This window comes from Crocodylus siamensis, chromosome 8 (assembly GCF_052110815.1).
Source record: "Crocodylus siamensis isolate JL-2025a chromosome 8, ASM5211081v1, whole genome shotgun sequence".
Lineage (NCBI taxonomy): Eukaryota > Metazoa > Chordata > Crocodylia > Crocodylidae > Crocodylus > Crocodylus siamensis.
The window spans coordinates 77,520,638-77,537,191 of record NC_143402.1 but is presented as its reverse complement, the minus strand read 5'-3'; the positions used below and the strand labels follow the sequence as shown (position 1 = coordinate 77,537,191).

The 16,554-nt window shown below is 52.9% G+C and overlaps 1 protein-coding gene across 2 annotated transcripts in view; it reads left to right on the top strand.

Annotated features, from left to right (window-relative positions):
* Positions 1-16,554, top strand: part of SLC39A11 (solute carrier family 39 member 11) — a 319,790-nt gene that overhangs the window by 233,013 nt on the left and 70,223 nt on the right. For both annotated transcript variants that reach the window (XM_090061273.1, XM_090061271.1), the window contains exon 12: positions 1,182-2,559. The gene's annotated coding sequence lies outside the window, so the exon portion shown is untranslated. The remainder of the gene's footprint in view (positions 1-1,181; positions 2,560-16,554) is intronic.

Here is a 16,554-nt window from a genome sequence, read left to right as displayed (position 1 = left end):
TGTGCATGCGTTTCTTGTTTGCCCATTGAAACCCTGCTCAGGTCTCTGCTATCCGCTGCAGCCCAGTGTTGAACCAGGCTCGGACCGTGAGGGAAGAAGGAACAAGCAGCTTATTCACAGCCAGCAATTCAGGTTGTCAGTTCACACCACCCGTAAGGGGCGAGACTAAAATCTGTAGCTTCACCGACCTACAAGGAAAGGAAAGCAAGGAAGGAGGGAAAACCCAACCTTCTCGTGCTTGAGCCAGGTCCCTTAGCTTTCTGCCTTGCATGACAACCTTATTTTGTCAGTGAAATACGAATGCGGCACTTCCCGCTCCTAGGGCCCTGATTCTGCAGAGCCGGAGGCACGTGCTTCACTCTCCACCCCGAGCTGCCCTGACTGGAATGTGCATATGGATGAAGCTAAGTGTGCACAGGAAGCTTTTCAAGGCTTTAAACTGCCTGTCTTGGTGCATCTCCAGCTGCTCCATCCATACACCTTGTGTGCTGAAAGGCCTATGGGCCTTTCTCCAAGGAGAAGGTGAGCGTCGCTATTCCCATTGCAAGGAAATGGAGGCCTGGGAAGGAAAAGCCAGTTAACAAAGTCCCATAGGAAGAGTGTGGTAGAGCTGGGAGCTGGCATCCTGACTGCATGTATGTTCTTTAGCCACTAGCCTTGCTGCCTGCTTGGTCAAATAGATTAGAACTTGTCCTCGGGGTAGGAAAAAAACGACTTTGCAAATATTAAGGGCTATATTTTTTTTCTTCCTTTTTTTAATGCACCATAAAAAATGACCTTTTGCCTCCTTAAAAACGCAGCCAACACAAGCCCAGCAATGCAACTAGTGCAGCATTTCAGTTGCGGTTGCTTAAAGAAATTCATCTGGCCTCCAAGCAATTAAGAGATGGAAAGCATTTCCACAGCAGCTCTGTGTCCTGAAAACCTGCCAGGTTTCTCCCCCCAGCCCTTGCCGCCTGGTCATGAAGTGCTTTTGTCATTTTGTTTTGGCAGCTCGCTCAGAGATGAGACCTGCACAGAAAATCCTCTTTGCATGTGGGGGGGTCCCGGCTGCCTCGAGTGGAGGTGGGGAGCAGATGCTGTGTTGTCTGTGCGGGAGTGTTAGGACCTCAGTAGGCTGCAGCTGAGCTCCCAGATGCTATACCAGCCTTCCCACCCATTCTCTCCCTTTCTCATTACAGAGGGGACACCCAAGGCACGTGGTGACCAACCTGGGTGCAGTACTCTTTACCTTGCTCCTCCCTGCCGGAGATCCGCAGCCCTGCTCCTCGGACTTCTTCCACCAACCTGCATATTCAACTTGCGCCAGCCGCTCAGTATAAAGTCCCTTGGCTGCTGCAAAATCTTTGACCTAAGCCACCAGAGCTGGAGCTGGGACCTGAGAAAGTCTACCTGCCTGACATCAGTGATGTTCCATGAGGTCAGCATGGCATGTCTGTGACATCACGGCAGGTCAGGACAAGTTGACTTGTATGGAGCAGATGTGAATACATTTGAATTAAAATATCTGAATCACTGAATGCCCATTTTCTGCAAAATGCTACCCCATTAATCTTTCTGGCAGCAAGAGAGAGACCCACCTTGGAAGTGTCTCCTTATACGATGCTGAGGCTGTAAAGACCAGAAGCTAAGTGACAGGCAGAGGGTGGAAGGAAACTGTTCTGAGTTTGTTCAGAAAACCTCTCTTTGCAAACTCTGCTTGCAGCAAAAGGGGCGATGGATGCGGCAATCGCCAGGTCAAGGATGGGTGGTGTTTGTTCCTGCCAGTCAAGGGATCCACCCATTCGTGGTGAGCAGGTGGAAGTCCAGCAAATTAAGGAAAATAAATGTCTCCCCATCCACTAGGACCACAGTAATCAGAAAACAAGGGCTGGAAGGGACCTCAGGAGATCATCCGGTCCAACCCCCTGCTCCAAGCAGGACTGGCCCCAACTACATCATCCCCACGTCACCATCTCCTAAAGTTGTGCAGGGCCTTTTGAATTCATGTGCTTAACCTTCGACCAGTGACTTCAACCCGGAGGAAGCTTGGCAAACTGAGTGAAGCTCACATAAAATCCTCAATAAATGTCTTGTGATAGATCCAGTGCAGAAGGTCCCTGGCTTTGATCTTCTGCAGCACTCTTGAGCAACTCTAAACTGCATCTGCACAAACCATGGGAGATGCAGATACTGGATGCACAAATGGAAAATTAAAAACTCACCGGTGTGCGACGGTGCTTGCCCGGGAGAGAGCAGGGACCATATAATGACTCTATGCCCAATCCACAAACACGACGGTGGTGTCACAGCGATACGCTCTGCTGCTCCTGGTGTGATTGTCTGGCTCACCCACCTACATGTAAAATCCTAGTTGCTGGTCTATATCTACATGAGCCATCTGAAAGGAGGAGGAGGAGGAATCACAGCTCTTTTGGCAAGCTCCAGTGGCCATGGAAATGCTTGACTCAAAGGCAGTTTGTTTGTACCCACTCCAGACTCGTCAGGGATGGAGCCAGGGTACCAGCTCTTCCACCTGGCCAACCACGACCCGCCCCAAGATCCTGGGCCCTGGAAAAGGTAATAGCCTTGGTGGAGCGGGGAAGAAGCAGGCTGGCGCGTGGAAGGTCTTTGAGGTCGGTGGCAATGGTGGCACGAGGAGGTTTGGGGGAGAGAGGTGCTGCTTCAGAAGAGAGAGTTGATTTTTTGGATGGGAGGGGGCAGAAGGGGGTGTTGAAGAAGGGGGAAGAAATAGAAAACCTCCTGCTTGCTGTTACTATCACGAGGAGAGAGATCGTGAGTGCAAATCAGACAACCAAAAGCATTGCTTTCCAGATGCAGAGAGGCTCGGGGACCTCAAGGCCACACACTGCCTTTGCAGTCGGACAGGCAAGGAAATGCCTCCTGGATCTAAATGCAGCTTTCCCCTCCAAAAGTCTCAGTGGGGTAAATGGGGTTTGTCCTCCTGAGGACAACAGGAGCAGCCCTGTCCCCATAAATAAGTGCTGTGCATTGCCAAGGATCCCGTTACGGGACAGGAGCCCACTGCAGTCAGCAGATACGCAGCCTGTTGGCTCATCAACATCGCGGGTTATCGCGACCCGTGGGTTGCCTCGCACCTCCGGAGAATTTGGGGACTGCATCAACAGGAAGCAAGAGAAATCCATGGAGCCAGGATAAAACAGCCGCATAGATCAGCGGAGCCTGGATGCTGAGCGGTGCCGGGGGGAGCAGTCGCAGGGGCCTTCCTCGCGCCGCCGGCCTGCCACGTCCACGTGCCCAGCGGTAGTGCCCGCGGGGCCTGCTGCTTTCCTGCCTGCGCGGGTGAATAATGCCACCCATACCAGGGACAAGAGGTTAATTCCCCAACCACGGAGAGGCCAGATGAAAGCAATAATTAAAAATAGTGATTACATTAGACCAAGGAAGCAATAGTTAAATGAAAGAAATGCCGTTCCTTCCATTCTTGAATGTAATTATTAATTTGGATGTGACCCTCCAGCCCTCGCTGTCTAGGGTGGTCCGACACGACTCGAACAGGCACGATTCATTACACTCAATGACTCTTTCAAGTCTAAAAACCCCCTGCGTGGGGGGGCGGCCGCCCGCGCCCCTGCCCTGGCGGCTCCTGAGGGGAGAGTCCCGGTCATGCGCAGAGCGGAGCCGGAGCCGGTGCCGGTGCCGCAGCTCCGCCGGGGCGGCAGGGGGCGGGGCCTGCGGCGCCGTGCTGCGTGCTCCGCCCGCCGCCGCGCGGCTATAAGGGGCGGTGGCGGGCGCGGCGCGGCCGGAGCCGGAGCCGGAGCATCCCGGGAGGCGGCAGGTAGGCGGCGGCGCTGCTGCAGGACCCTGCCCCGGGCGCGGGGTGGCCCCGAAACCTCCCGCGTCTGATGCGGGTTTTTCCACACGGCGGTTTCCCCCTCGCGGCCGTTGGGCGTTGAGCCCCCAGAGCCCCGGGCCGTCGCCGCCTGGGACACCCGTGACAGCGGGTCCCTGGAGGCTCAGGTGCCGGCAGCCCTCTCGGGCTGGTGTTGCCACCTTGCCCATGCATCCTCCTGGGCGCTGCCCTTCCCACCGGGATCCGTTTTCAGGCACCCTGCAGCTGGGGCGAGTAAAATACCCAACAAGGTTTTGGGGGCCAATGCCATACCTTCCATTAAAACTGCCTACGGGCTTGCTTTGGTAAACTGCTTTTGCCTCCCGTGTGTGTTAAGTGACCTGACCCTGGCAGCTTTGCAACCTGATTCCCCCTGTATTTGTATCGGGGCCTTTTATTTATGGTTTTGCTCCTTTCCTTTCCCCCTCGCCCCCCTTTTTAATTCGATCACACAGCATGGCCCCTTGTAGCCCTCGTTGGAAATGGTTTGAGCCCACTTGAAAGTACGCTGAGTCCGATGGCGATCTCGGAGGCTTTAAGGAAAGGGGTGGGCAGGGGGAGCGGATATATCAATGCTGCTGGCAGCTCGGCTGTTCAGATGGGAAGGGCTGGATTTCTGGCCGTAGGAGGAAAAATCTGCTTTTCTATGTGGTCAAGTAGGACAAGTCTGTCGCATAGATTTAAAAAGCCTACTCACAACAGGGCTATCGCTGTAGCCTACAAGGGCTAGTCCGTGAAAGGCCACCAACAGGTGATTCTCTTTCCCCCCGGCCAAGAACGGTGGCAGGTGGAGAAATACATCCGACCCGCGGAGCCTGGCTTTCTCGCCCAGCGGCGCGCATGTGGATGGATTTTTGCAGGACGCAAGAAAGCGGGGATGTGCCGTGACATCCGTGGATGTCTCTCTGCCTGCCCCTCTGATTTCCCCCGGGAGCAGCGCAGACGGCAGCCGTCTTGCTAGCGTTCAACACCGAGCTGGGAGGCTTTCCCCGCGCAGATCCAGGGGAACACTGGATTGCAGTTGATTATGCAAGTATCTTTGATGCACAAGAGCACTTTTGTGTGACTTTTGGAAAAATATGAATGGCTCCCTTCTTTTGCCTCCTACAACAAAACGACCACACCGGTCTGGACCCGCGGCCAGTAACATGCAAGCAAATTAGTGCTGTCTGGTCCCGGGGATGTAGCGCGTTGAGGACGCGTCCAGCTTTTCTGAAGCACGAGCCGCTGCTCTGTCTGGAGGGTTAAGTGCTGCTTGTTTGGACTCGGGATGCTTGAGGTTGCTTTGATATGAACCAGCCTCACTTTTATTGTCCAGATATTGTTAGTGTTGCTCTCTGTTGTTTGGAAATGGGGCCTTCCTGCAGAGCTTTGTGGCTTGAGAAAGCACCCCCATCCAAATCAATTCCTCTCACTTGCTAATTGAGGCCTCTGCTTGAGCCAGATGTTTGCAGCCGGCGGGGGAAGAGCTGCGAGGAGCAGAGGGGTGGGTGTGCAGGCTCAAGGCCTCTTGCAGGAGATGGGATCAGACATGTGGAGGTGTGTTTTTAAGGTAGAGACTCTGGCTGAGTGGCTGAGCCAGAGCTCCTTTGGTTTGGGGCTGACTCATTCTGTGCGCTCGGTGTATCGGTGCTTTCACCCCTCCCGGGGCAGAACCGTCCGCACGTGCCTCACGGATCGTGTTTCTCCCCTGTCCAGAGCATGCTATCTTTGCTTACCAGGGCCTGGGGGCGAGCAGAGCAGGGCTGAGATGTGTTTGGGGAAGGAAAGTGCTGTAGGACTAGGACTTAAGCACATTGCATGGTTTTGTTCCTTTATCGCTCTGTGAATAGCAACGGGTCGCTGCAAATGGGCTCCTGTTCTCAGCCCTTTGCAATAAGTGCACCCTAACATTCAGCCCACCTCTTGCACCCATGGGGCTGGCTGGCATGACTCGAACTCACTGCGTGCTGTCTGGTGGTGGGTGAAGTAACTGGTGGGCAATGGGTGGGTTGCAAGGTGTTCTTGGCTGGGGGGGGATGGAAGGGCAAAGGTGGCGGGTTAGGAATGTGCTTCCAGAAATGAGGACGCGTCTCTCGGTTGGTGTGTGTGGCTCCCAACGACTTCCTTCCTGATCTCTCCCATCCGCTAATACTCAGGGTGCAGTTCTCCTGGGTTTCTTCCTGGTGACGGGCCATTATCGTGCTCTCCCCATAACAAAGATAGTTGGGTCTATGTGGCTTCACGTTGGGAAACAGTGCAAGCCACAGTATCCCGAGCAGAGCACAGCTTATGCCAGGACTTATGGAGAGACTCCATGCTCCAGCGCTCCCAACCTGGAAGTCATGTAGCTGTCTCAGCATTGCATCCATAACCCCTGCTGAGCGGTGCAGCCCGCAGGTTACTGTTTCTGGATCGGGAGGGGAGCTCTGGAGGGATGGGGTGCCCGAGGGAGGCTGCTGTCATCGTTTGGTGGTTTCATGCAGCAGCCTCCTCACAGCCTTCAGAGCTGCTGCTTGCACAGGGGTTCGGGACATGCAAAGACTAGATGCACCTGCTGATTTCTGCCCTCTCTGCATTGAAAGCTGAGGGGCGGTTAGGCCAAGGCTCCAGGCCAGGCATGGATCCTCTAATCACATCCTGCCCTGACCATCATTGTCGCTAATGAAGGATGGGGAAGACCGTAAGGCCACCAGGAGCCTTGACACCACACCTTGCACAAGGGCCCCATTCCTACTATGTATTGAATGCTGTTTGCTCAAGAGAAGGCCCTCTGGTTTATCTGAGGTGGAAAGCGGTGGTGAGTTTTCCATAGTCCGCCTGGGAGCTGGAGGAGGGCATTGATGCCCATTTTAAGGGCCGCGGCAGCTGGTGTCATGCGCAAGCCTTCAATTCGGTACATCCTCCAGAGGTGCATCTCCAGGAGCAAACTGTGCAGCTGTGGCTCTGGCTGGTGACCGGCTTGGAAGGTCTGGGGGCCGCGGCAGCGACACGACCCCATCCCCTGAGCCCATCCCTGCCTCCTGTCTTGGCTGCAGCCAGGAGTGGCGGCACCTGCAAAACGAACCAAACTAGGCTCAGCTCAGTTTCCCCAACGGGGACTGAATTTTCATCCTCGCTGTTTTTCATCTATAGCCACATCTTCTCGCGACTTGCGTGCATGTGTTGAGGTGGGTCTGCAGGGAGACTTTTTGGAAGGGAGGAGAGATTGGTTGTGGGATTTTTTTAGAAGGATCTGAATGCTCTTGAATTTTGGCCTCCTTGACTCTGGACTCGCCGCCGCTCCCTGCCTCCCCCCATTCTCCACCAGACAATGCAAGGGACAGTGCCAGAAACATAATGCAGCTTGCTTTCCCTTTTGTTTGTTTGAACTTTGAACAGAAAAGAAAAGAGGGAGAAAGAGAGAGAAGTGCACTGTTTAGCCAGTTACCAAGGCCAGCCAGAAAGTTATAACTGCCTGACAAAGGGGAGCCTTGTTCAGAATGGCTTATTTCAGAAAGATGTATTTAAAAGATGAAGGGCCAAGCACTTGCATAAAGGCCCCCATGTTAGTATAAACCCTGCATGAAAACACTTGGTTTTATGACCTCCCATAACTCCTTAATAAATACCATTCCTTTTTGATGAAAGCTCTTAACACAGGATTAGGGTTTACGGCAAGTTGCTTTATTAGTCCCAGGAGACTGATTTGGTGTTGGGTATGGCTCCATTTCCTGCTCTATCAGCCTGGCTCCAGCCCCATGAAGTCTCCCTCTTGACCTTGTCCCCTGGCTCCATCCAGAGCATCCTGGAGTTGAAACCAAGTGGAGTGGATGCCTGCTGAGAAAATCGGTGCTGACTTCCAGTTCAGCTTTTTAATGCACGTGCATCTTCCCCCAAATGTTGAGTTGATGAAAAGTGCAGAAGGCGACACTTTCTCCGTAGTTGGCCTACTCCTCGTGCCAAGCCGCAGCTGTTTTTCCAGGCTAAAACCTAAGCTTTTAAATAAATGTGCACAATCCCTGCATGGCTTTGGAGGTTTTCGGCCAAAAGGAATCTCGTCATCTTGAGATTGGGAGCAAAGCAATTGTCCGATCGAGCCTCGAAAGTCTTCCGTCTTTGCTACTCTTCTGCTTTTTTTCACGTGGCTCGGAAGGGGAAGGACGCCGAGCTTTGTTCTGAGTGCATGGCGTCTGCATTGCAGCCATCTGCTAGGCCACTAAGAGAGAAAACAAACGGCCCGATTAAAGATCTGGAGATGCACCATTTAGGGGAGATGCCATCTAGATCTGGGCTAAGCCCAGTTGTTTCCTGCAATGTTGGTCCTGCTGACTCTGCAGGGAGGTGCTGGGACCAGATTGTTCTGTCCTTTGTGCTGAATTTCAGACAAGGGCTTTAAGTGAAGCCCAGATCATCTGCTGCTGCTGCTGTGGATTGCTCGTAGCTCTTCCTGGATGGTGGGAACATCACTTTGGATATCCTACCTGGAGACTGCAGTGTGGATAGATGCCGCCCCCTGGCAGCTCTGGTCAGCTCGAGCACTTGCTGTTGGTCCCTACCATTTAGAAACAGCTCAATCTCAATTTTTGTGGTGGTTCCTCAGTCCTGCGTGACTTTTCTGGGGTCAGGTGAAGGATATTTCCCATGCACAGGCTCTCACTAGGCTCATATTTTGCCTGGAGGTGTTGAGAGTTTTGCTTGCAGTGTTGTCGTTGGTTTTGTTTTTTGGGTTTTTTTAAATTATTATTATTGTAATGCAATGAGTCTATTTGATGCTTAACGTTATCCTTTGTTTGCACTGTACCCATGTGTACGAGCTCTGGTGCTTGGTGATAAGAGTGTGTTCAAAAAGGGAATACAATTGGTGGACAATGCCCCTTACTGAACACTGCAGACTTCCGGTGACGTGTTCTTGGTGGGACCTCTGGCGCCAATGAAATGATCCATAGTTTCCATTGGTGAATCAACTGTCGACACCAAAAATCAAGAAAGCTGAAGGTGCTGGGCATGATCATTGCCAATTATCTTGCTTAAATGCCACTATGCAGTATAATGGCCAAATTAAGTTTCACGCTCCTCCAGAGAGAGGAGTCATTGCAAAGTCTATTTTCTGTGCTGGGAGCACAAGAAACATGGGGGACAGGCTTGACTTCCTGAGAGCGATACAGCGAGTTATTGCTGGAGCCAGAAGCAAAACCTAGAGCACTTGGCTTCCAGCCTTGTGGGTTAAACATTAGGCTCCGAAGTCAAGGACATGGGGATTATGAAGATTATGGTTTTGACCTGCGAAGCGGGACAAGTTGTTCCTGAACATCCCTGTTCTCAGAAGCAGAGGAACGGGAAACTTTCTCCGGTTTTGCAACCTCTAGGAAATCGGGCGCCTTGCGGACAAAAATGTCACCCGTTCTTTCTTCATTTTAGTCTCTTCATTGCATCAGTGAACCATGCTGGGTTTAATTATCTCTCTTCTTCGTTCCTCTCTGGTCTCTCAGGGCACGGTCAAAATCTTCCCCATTTATAAAGAGACTTTGTTCTGGATCAGGCCATGCTGGTCGTGATGAAACATTTGGAAAAGCCTTGGTGGCCCCTGGCAGTGTCATCCACCAAAGCGTTGACAGAAATACTAGAACCAGGAATCTCTTCCATACAGAAATGCAAAGTACTTGTACTCCAGCTGTGGCTGGTGGCCTGTCTCTTGACAACGGACTGCTTTGCTGAAGATCAGGGAAGGTCTGTGGTCTTGCTGGCTCTAGCAGAGGACTTTTGGCAAATTATAGGACTTTTGGCAAGTTACTCAGAACCTGGAGCTTTTTCAGATGTGCCAAGCTGGTTGCCCCTGCCATTGACCTCAAGGGAAGCTGTCAGCACACAGTATTGTGGCAGACCAAATCAGGCACTTCCATTGCCTCAGTTGGACCGTCTTTGTAATGGGCAGAATTGTTCCAGCAACCTTCAAGGAATGAGGAGTATGATCCTGACTGAAATGAGCTGGGACATAGTGAGGCTGTGAGATGCCTGCTAGATCCCTGCTGAATGTCTGGCAAACCTGGGCTCCTGAAGTCTATATAAGCCCACGAGAGAGCCCTGGGACCCTCTGTCTCATGTCCTTCACGGGTTGCTAGGCCTAATGCATGCCCAGTGGATTGTGTCTTTTCCAGTATCGGGTTTTTAATGAACTGGTTGACTGAGGATGGGTCAGTGACCCTACAGCCAAATGCCCACCTTTGATTAAACACTTAATAAAACCTTGCGGAAGATCCTCCCAGATCTCCCTGGTCTTGAACTCGCTGCTTCTTCGTATCTCAGCCCCTTGCTCTTCTCCTCTGCTCGCACTGGCTGGGGAGAGGTAAGACTGATGTACTCCCACGTGGACCCATCCCAGCTGCAAATATCTGGGGAGCCGCCTCCCGGAGAACAAGAGCAAGAGCAGCGTGACTGGTGCTCATCCAGCTGTGTTTTGAGTAGGCCCTTGGTGACCTCCCTTCTTGCCCAACTGTTGGGTTCGCCTGGTTGTTTTCTCCTGCACATGGAGTCCTGCCATCCTGCCAGCAAATGCGAGGGAAAGGGAGCAATAAAACGTCCTCGCTGGCTGCAATCCTGCAGACCTCTCTTCTCCGCGATTGCGTGTCAGTGTGATGAGCCACTTTCGCTTTGGTTTGGGGGGTGGAGGAGTGGAGTAGCTCTCCAGCGTGTGGTTTCCATTACGTGCAGTGCCACGAACACAGCAGCACGGCAAGCAAAATCGGCAGGGAGGAGAAAGCATCCTTCAGGACCCCATGGTTGCGGTCCCCTGCGAACGCCGCTCTGGGGAACTGCCTTGTTCATTCTTAAATGTGAAGGGCTTTAAAAATGAAACTAGCCCCCATTCCTCCAAAAAAACTACTGCCCAGGCATATGCATCAAAGGTCTGGGTGTTCCTCGTGCTTACACCATGATTCAGGAGGATCAACGGTTACCACCAAAAACGAAAGCGGAGTGAGATAGAAAAGTGGAAAGGAGCCCACACTGTTCAGACCCAGGTGCCAGCATGGTCCCCGGATGCAAGAGAGATGTGGTGAGACACTGGGTAGGACTGTGCACTGGCTTTTGCAACGGGGCTGTGAGCAGTGTGGCTATGGTGGGGGCGGAGGGACTCCATAAAAGGGGTTTTCTATGCCTGGGACGTAGGATGGCTTTGAGTTTCTAGAAATCCTTTGCATTTGTAGCGTCTTGATTTGGGCCCCGGCTGTGAAATACTGGTCGAAGGCACGTGTGTAAAGAAGCCCCGTGGTTTCGTTCCAGTCCACCTTGCTTCTGCCGCAAAACGTGCATGCAGCCTGCAGTCCCGGGCTCAATGCAGGCCTGGTCTGTGCAGCTGGGGAGCGGGAACTGGAACGGCGCGTGAATGCCAAAAGTGCATTAGCAGGCATCGATGGTGACTTTTATACGTTGCACAATGACTTGTGAAAGGGGGTTGGTGGGAGCTGGAGCCCCTTCCTCATTACGGGAGCTTGGTGCTACACGCAAATCTGCTGTGTCCGTGGGTGCATTTAGTGCTCCTGCGTGGTTAGACCCAACTCCCACCTGCCTTGTCCTAGGAACAGCCCCTTTTCCACACCTTGCCGTCGCCAGCAGCAGGTGGAAAGGACACCGAGCAGCTGTGCCAGAGCTGGGAGAGGGAAAGGCTTTGCTGCGTGGTACCTCTTTGTGGAAAGTGCCTGTGGGTTTTTCCCCCTCTCCCTCTTATGGAAAAAGACTCAAGGTCTGTTTATTCCTCTCAGTGCACTGGGCTTTTTATAGGAGCCATCTGTAATGTTAGGGCAATATTTGACTGGGTCTCAGCTGGAGATGGGATTATTTCTCCATGAGCATTGAATCTGGGCCTCTTCCATCTTCCCTTCCTATTTCTGTCCTTCTCCAGCTCTGCTCTGAAGAGCTCGGAGGGGCTTAATGTTTTATAATATCAATGATATATTTCTGGATGTATTTAAAAAAAAAAAAAAAAAAAAAAAAATGTTCCCGGCACACAGATTTGAGCAGGGGTTGGTGGTGACAGAGGGGGGCGGGGAGGAGGAGAAGAGGATGGAGCATTTTCTCAGTGTTAGCAGAAACGTATGGGAAATAAGGACCCCCTTTTTATAGCTTCTTCAATTGTTCCTTAAAACTCTTTTTAAAGGGAGGAAAATGTTCCTTCCTTCCTTTCAGCGCCTGGTGTCTTTAAGAATTCGCTCTATTGTGCATCGAGGACAGAGACCCTTCTATGAAGGCTGCATGGGCTCTCCTCGCCGGACCCCCCCACCCTCCCTCCCACCTCATCTCAACAAGCCCCCCATTCTCCTCTGAAGAGGGTCCCTCTGTCTAACGCCAAGTAACTCTTAAGGGTAGCATTTATCCTCGGGCACTCGGCTCACAAAGAGCGCTGGAGTGTCAAATAAACTCACTCCAGCCTGCAAAGAGGAGAGGAAGAAAATACAAAACCCTCTTTATTTCCACCCCTGCAGGGAAACAAATACGGACTTTGTGCCGGAGAGCGGCCATCGGGCGAACCAGGGGAGTGTGTGCACTAATATATCTGTAATAAAATTGTGCACGTGGGAGTATGCACACGTGCTATATTATTTTATGTGCATCATGTGAAGCCGGTGGATGGGTTATCAGTCAAATGGCTTGGGGGATGGTGCGTGTCTTTGTGCAGGGGCTGCACCCAGTCGTTGCTGATGCTGGTGGCCTCTCGGCCGTGTGTAGCTCTGCTTTGGAAGGGGGAGATGGGGCAGGTGCCTTCTCTGTAGCCTGTTCTGCCCTCGCCCCACCAGCTCAACAAAGGTACCAGGTCAGGGGTGCCTGCTTGAAGGGCTAGAGGTTCAAAAAGGGCCCAGCAACGTCCCTCGCGATGCTGAATCAGACCCTGAAGTGCGGAGTGCCCTTTGAAAACCAAAGGGGAATAATGTTGATGTGACCGCTGCCGAGGAGCTGGTGGCCTTAACGAGGCAGGTCGTGTTGCATGGTCTGGCAAGGGGCATGCCGTTACATTGCTTGCAGCCTAGCCAGTGCATTGGTTCCTCCTTCGCGTCGCAGCTAAGAGCAGGGCTGTTGGAGACCACGTTGAGCAGGCGTCTGGGACGTCTGTGGAAATAAGGCTTTGCATGCTGTGCTGGGGTGAAACCTGTTCAATGATAAAGGATATAGTGGTCAGGGTCTCTGGCAGCCAGGCACCTGCCTTTTACTGGAACAAAAACCTAGATGGACAGAAAACAAAGAGCCAGAGTCCTGGATGGCTGGATGGATCCGTCTAGCCAGTACTCTGCTATCTATCTAATCTATGTCTGTCTGTCTATCCTGTTCTACCAAAGGACTGCAGAAGCACTGGCGATTTACCTTTTTCATTTCCCCATCAAAGCCTTGGTGATACATTGCTATTTGTCTCCCCTCCAAAATGCAGATAAGAGCAAACTTTCTCACTTGACATGTAATATTTCTTTTTTCTTTTACACCAAGCTTGGTAATATCTCCAAGCTCCCACTGAGCAGAGCACCTTCTGTGCAAAATCAGCTTCCCCAGTGCTGGCGCTGTAGGATCAGATAGATTAAGTGGTGCCAACGAGACTCAGGATCATAGATCTCTCTGTCGGGGTGAACAGACACTCCTTGTCACCCTTCCTGCTGTCACTGGCAGTAGGTTTTCATTCCCTGTGTGAACACGAATACTGCTGTCCCCCCGCCACTTCAACTCAGGCCCTAATTTTGCTTCCTGTGAGCCTGAAATACCATCCTTAACAAGAACTCCCTTCCTGAAGCTGCTGCTCAATAATGGACAAAGAGGTTCAAATAGAGCAGAATACGAACAGGTCCCCCCCCCCCGCTTTTATTTTTTTTTCTAGGGGTGGAAAAAAAAAGAGATCCCTGCTGTTTTCTATACTATAAAGCGTGTCAAAGCAAGTGGTGGTGGTGGCTGGGAGGGGGAGCTGCCATTTATTTAGGCCTGTTGCAAACAATGCGGAGCTTGTCTCGAGGGTACTGAGGGTTCGCGGTGGCTGGGATAAGACGGGGCCCAAGCTGAATGGAAACAAGCTCCCATCTGATGAAAATGTGTTGTGACCCTCCTCGAAGGAGAAAAGCTTCTTTGTTTGGGGAAGGTGAGGGGGGCGGGGGTGCCGCCGGAGCAGGACTCTGGCTTTTTGTATTTTTGGGCATGTCTGAGCACTGGACTGCCTTTACCTTGCAAGGCCTGATGATGCTAGGGCCAGGAGCCAAGTTTCCCCACCCAGGTGATCCAGGGGGCTTGGCTGCAGAGCAGTTGGGACCAGCGTCCTGCAGTATCACTGCTCTCCGAGACCTCCCTCCCCCTTGCCCCGCTAGTCGGGAGGGCCCAACCTGTGATTGGGAACGGATGCTTTTCAGGCTCCTGAATTGACGTTGCTCCTGCTTTGACCTATCAAGCCTTATAGGACTTGGGCAAGGGAGGCATGCTGTCCTCCCTTAATGCAGAAGAAAAGCAGGAGAGCTGAGGGCTGGGAAGCTTCACAAAGACCCCCCGGTCCTCAGAGAACCCAGCTCTGACTTCTGATATTACATCCATCCCAGTTTATCTTAAACTGGTTTCACCCATTTTGAAAATGGTTTATGTGCACTGAGCTTCTGTTGTGTTGCAGATTTGAACTGGTTTCCGGTCATTTAGACCAATGTATTGCTATTTCTGTCCCTAGCCCCTGTGTTGGGTTGAGGTTGAGCAGTGCTTCTGTTTTGCTGGGCATCCTGGACGGAGGCTTTGCAGGGCTGGGTAGGTGACTTCTGGCTCTGGGGGGATGTGGGGTGTTTGATGCTCTTTGCAATGCACCCAGCGCTGGCAGTGGGTGCATCTGATCCGTGCTGGGAATGGGAACAGAAGCCACGGGATGCTTGGGGATTTGCACTGGCTCTGGCTTTGATAAGACTCCTGCCAGTGTCTCTGCACCGTGCAGGCACCAGGTAGTTTGCAGTCTTAAATGAATCGGAGCCCAACGAAGGGGATCGTTCCACTTCCCCAGGCAGCTGGCTCCATCCTCCCACTGCTCGTGCCATGAGGAGGCTTCCCCGGAGAGCAGCCAGCATTGCCGTCCCACCGATGGAGGCCGCCTGGGCAGGGAGAGGGGAGGACACTGAAGGGATGCACGTGGTCCCTGGCTGAACCAGCAATGGAAGCGCGAGGCGGCCGATCCTGTGCCATGCCGGAGACACGTCTCCATCCCGTGCTGGTTTGGGGTCAGGAGAATATCCCTGGTTCTCCAGCTCTGCCGTCTGGGTCCCTCTGCTACCTGTGCGCCGCAGCCCTGAAGCACTAGCTCTGCTCCATCCTCAGCGGTGTGGCATTTGCTTTGGCCTGCAGCCAGCCTTTCGCGCTGTCTCTTGCCTGCAGGCAAATGTAATTGTCCTCGCTTTGCTTTTATTGCTGCTTTTTGAACCTGGGAGAGCGACTGGCTCAGCTTCTTGGGGACCCCCTTGATTTGCTCAGAAGAAATGATCTTTCAGGGCCTATTAACCACCTAGGCTCCGTGTTCAAAGCTGTTGCTGCGTGGCATGTCTTACCCGGACTGATGTGGGGATACAGAACAGAGTTGGCTTTATCCCTTCCCAGCTGCTTCTGGAGAAGGCAGTGATGGTTAAGCCTTTCCATGCAACTGGGAGTGCTACAGAAGCAGCCGGTTGGAGGCCAACATTTGCTTTCCCCTTTGCGGCCGGTCGTAGCGGAGTGGTCCTTGCGTCCTTTGTGTCTCGGGGTGGTTTTCTTCTAGGTTGGGAATTGGGACCCCCGTGTCAGGGAGCGTGGTTCAGCAAGTGGTTTGCTGTCAGCACGCTGCATCCTGACTGTAACGGGGAAACTCTGCCCTTCTGCTCCGAGCTCCTCTGGCACCTTGCGAGAGCTTGGTTGCTTGCCTTGCTCCGCATCAAAGAGCTGTGATCCTGGAGCCTTGAGCCAGGAGAGCATGCGGAGGGGAGGAGGAGGGCGGTCTTCATGGGTGCTCCTTGGTCAACTGAAGTGTGGCTGTCGCAGCGTTTTGGGGAGAAGGCTTTAGGTTTTTAGGGGTTGCTTTCCCAGAGATTTGGGACCAGGAATTTTGCATGCCCTGGTGCTGTAATGGTCTTGCAATGCAGTTTGAATCCCTTGTTCGTCTTGCAGACCCATGCTCTCTCCACCCCACGGGGACACTGTGCTTTCTGAGCTGATGCCTGCTGATACAGTCCTCTGATTTGTGTGTGGTTTGCAATCTGGTGCCCCGAGCCTCTGCAATGGAGAGGATGTAGCTGAGCACAGCTTGGGTCTCCAAGGACAGGGGTCGTGGCTGGCACGAGAGGCAGGGAGGTTCAGTGGAGCCAGGTCACAATCAGTGTGCATGAAGCCCATGCCCGCAGGTGTCTTGCCGTCTACTCCAACCATGCAAGATGCCTGTGCCTGTGGTTGGGATGGGCAGGATCATGGATTTCACCTGCCCTGCAGCTTTTCTGCCTCTGGGCTCTAGCACGGTCCCACCATCCAGGATGACACCAGGTGATTGCCTCTCCCTCCCCAGCACTAATGCATATTGGTGAGTGCTTACTCTGCTTGGTGCTGGGTTATCTCCTGCTCTCCGCTGGGCCTGAGAGCATTCCCAGAGCCTCCCGCGAGAGCTGAGGGTGGCCACGAGATGCACCCTGCTTGCAAAGAGAGGTTGGTGCTCTGCAACAGGGAATCTCTTTATTCCCTTGTGTGAGACTTCAGGAGCGGGTTCCCCATGCCCAGCAGAGGTCTGG